Source organism: Camellia sinensis, chromosome 9 (genome assembly GCF_055761805.1).
Source record: "Camellia sinensis isolate YWXY chromosome 9, ASM5576180v1, whole genome shotgun sequence".
Classification (NCBI taxonomy): Eukaryota; Viridiplantae; Streptophyta; class Magnoliopsida; order Ericales; family Theaceae; genus Camellia; species Camellia sinensis.
The window spans coordinates 190,905,623-190,908,857 of NC_138969.1; the positions used below are offsets into that span (position 1 = coordinate 190,905,623).

Below are 3,235 nucleotides of genomic sequence, written 5' to 3' on the forward strand. Positions count from 1 at the left end.
TAAGTGTAAGCCACATGTCAGCAATCTGGCGATTCTCACATTTGTGGCCAGCAGGTGGTCAGCAGGCCACCCCCTCTGGCCGGCAACCTCCTCCTCTGGACGATAGTCTCTCTTTCTGGTCTATCGTCCACCTGTGTGCTGGGCAGTGCTGGAAGCTTGTGTTTTGTCTTGACCTTTGGGTGTTTTCAGGTCTTGTTTTGAGTCTTTTTGGTTTTAGCAAGTTTGTTTATTTGTATTTAAGTTGTTTTTGCTTTGTTTATCGATTGTTGGTTGGTTCATTACCCGATTAAGAACATTGTTTCAAGCAAGAGTTCTCTTGGCAACTTCAACTCCATGTCCATTTCATGCAAATATCGTGCTCATGATGCAAAAATGACTACATTTTTTACAAAAACTGCGAGGTTTTATTCCGCTCATGGTTTTTTTACAAAAGAGAAGTACAAGTTTCAAAGCAAAATAAACATATCTGAAGCTATACAATGTGTTAATGCTACCAAACAAAAAGAAACTAAGCAAAAGTACCAAAAAATCAACACTAGTCACCTCAGGCTCGAGAGGCCCTCTCCGTCCTCTTCCTCAAAGGGGAGGACTCGAAGGCACTATCTCCCTCGGCACCACTGTCTGAATCAGTCTCTAAACCAGAACCTGAGCCAGTATTGTCTCCACTCTCTACCTCAGAACCCTCATTGGTAACACCCCCATTCTTGGAACCCGAGCCAGTATCATCGTCTCCACTCTCGAATGACTCAAATGCCGACTCGCTACCTCCTCAAAGTCACTAGTCTCAATATCGTCATCGCTCAAGATGCGCTCTGAAGGGCTGCTCTAGTCTCGGGTGCCCCTATCTCTGGCTCTCCTCCCTGCTACTAGAGGGGGTACTACCGGTGCTGGTGCTGTTGTCGCCGCTGGAGCCATCGGTATAGATGGGATCTAAAAAAGACAGTTGTCAACATATCAATTACAGTGTGTATACAAGCATAATATGCAGAATAAGTGGTATGCAGAAATCAGATACAGTATGAGTATAGTGTGTGAGCAGAGTGTGCCAATGTAGTGTATCAGTGCAGTTTGGGAAAGACTATAGTTGAAATGCCAGTGTATCAGTGGAAATATGATAGCATGAAGCGTAAACTGAAGGAAATTACCTGGGTGGAGACTGAGCAGCATCTCCCTCCTCTGTACCATACCCATCAGAGAGGCCACCAGCTCGAGACAGCTCCCCGTGTACTCTATGGATGCCTGCAAATGCATTTGGATGATTAGTATCTGAAATGAAATGCCGGGTGCAAATGGTAAAGTTTAGTCCATACCTAGGTCGAGCCTCGAACTCCGACATGCTCGTGTCTAACGTCGGCCGGCTCGATCGGGATCTGGTAAGCTGCCCTAGTATACCGCCAGCATGTAAGCGTAATAGGAAGCTCTGGCCAACGGGTGCTCTGCTTTGTAGGGAGAACCCCTCTAGCATGGGCTCTAGTCACCCTAGTCGCCTCTCTCACCGCAGGAGCCCTCGCCCCCTCGCCTCCGTGAACGCCTATCAAAGGTGGCATGAAGTGGATCTGAATAAAGGTCGTGTAGTCATCTTCATCTCTGAAGTAATAAACATCCAAGCCAACCATGAACTGAGAGACTACATCAATGGATAGGCTGACTGCTGATCTCATAGACTCTAGCGGTGTCATTGGAACGACCAGATCCGACAAGCTTATGATCTGGCAAACGAATCTCTCGCTTAGGAACCAGGCCCAGTAGACTAGGCCCTCCAGCCGGATCTGGAAGCGCGAGGTGGCCCATGCTCCCGCGTACTGGTCTCGTACCTTAGCCGGCATCATGGCCCAAGGCTGCCACATGATCTACAAACAAAGAGTGTACAGATTGTTAGTTGTTGTTAGTTGCTAAAATGTTGTAAAGCAAAAATAACTGTGTTTCGGGTTACCTCATGGATGGCCACAATGTCAAAGTAGTGGCGAAAGACTCGCGGCTCCAGCGCTGGCATCAACCATCATATTGCCTCGAGTAAGGGACCATAGGGGACAGCTCCTCCATGGGCTCTAGACCCAGGGCTGGGAAATATGCATAAACCCACAGCTACATGGAAAGTGCAGTGACATGTGATTAACAATGCATGAACAGAAGTAGAAAATACAAAGCATAAAGCATGCAGCATAAACAAATACTGAAAGTATGAAGCAAAAAGCACATGGTATGAACAGATGCAGAAAGTGTAAAGCAGAAAGCACGAGTGTTCAACAAATAAAGAAGAAAATGTAAACTGCAAAGAGGGAACTGAAATGCATACCTCCCAGGCTCGCTAGTAGCCTCTGATCAACTCTTCTCTCAAAAGGAAGGTAGAGCTCATATAGCCATACAGGCTGGTGAGGCTAGCTCCGTCCTAGTCCTAGAAGGGTACCCAGGGAAGGGTCACTAGGCACTCAACAAATATAAGCCTCCAGTGTTCCACCTGTTCGAAAACAAGGTGGTACCGAGGACAAACATCAGGAAGCCTCTGGCATACTGCTCCGTCTCCTCTAGTGTCTCGAGCTCGCTTCCTCAAAACTACTCAGCGAACCAACTATATTTGACAATAGCTGGCTGGTACAAGGGTGGACGCACTCCTAGCAGCTCGATCTAAGTTGCCTCCCACTCCCCCATGTCGATGTCAAAAGGGATCGGATCGCCCCCTACTCCTAAGCCTGTGATCATGGCAAAGTCATAGGGAGTCATCGTCATATCCCCGGCAGTAGAGAAATGGAAAGAGTGGATTCGAGTCCAAAACCATCAATGAACACAAGTTGATGGCTTGACGAATTCGAATGTGATTTGGACAAGAAATTGATAAATGCAATGGATGATGACCACCCCTTCCTCTTCTCATGAATTTATCTTAAAGAGAGAGGTAGACACGCTTCAAGACTCGTCAAAACATCATGAATAGATGTCTGACAACTCTTAACACTATGGACTCGGCATAACGTCTGGCCGAATCCAAGCAATCTTAAGCATTTTCTTTACGTCGGTTTTATTGGTTTTAAGCCCATTTTATTAGCCCTTTCTATTCTTTAATTAATATGTCCCAAAGTGATAGTTAAGTCCACTACATGAAAAGAAATGTCAAACAAGAAATGATCTGAAGCATGAAAGAGGGACTACGCCTTGATGATGAACCTCCGTAGAGTTTAAGCCATTGAGCGTAGGTCTCTTTCCCATGCCTTGAATAACCATCAATCTTTTTGAAATA

General features: G+C 46.1%; 1 long non-coding RNA gene across 1 annotated transcript; it reads right to left on the bottom strand.

The window, feature by feature from the left end:
* Window positions 1–395: 395 nt before the first annotated feature.
* LOC145800073 (uncharacterized) lies at window positions 396–1,838 on the bottom strand. The gene is made up of 3 exons (XR_014341396.1): window positions 1,311–1,838; window positions 1,146–1,239; window positions 396–930 (listed from the first exon to the last, which is right to left on the bottom strand). It is a non-coding gene; the product is annotated as an uncharacterized LOC145800073 (long non-coding RNA).
* Between the last annotated feature and the right edge of the window lie 1,397 nt (window positions 1,839–3,235).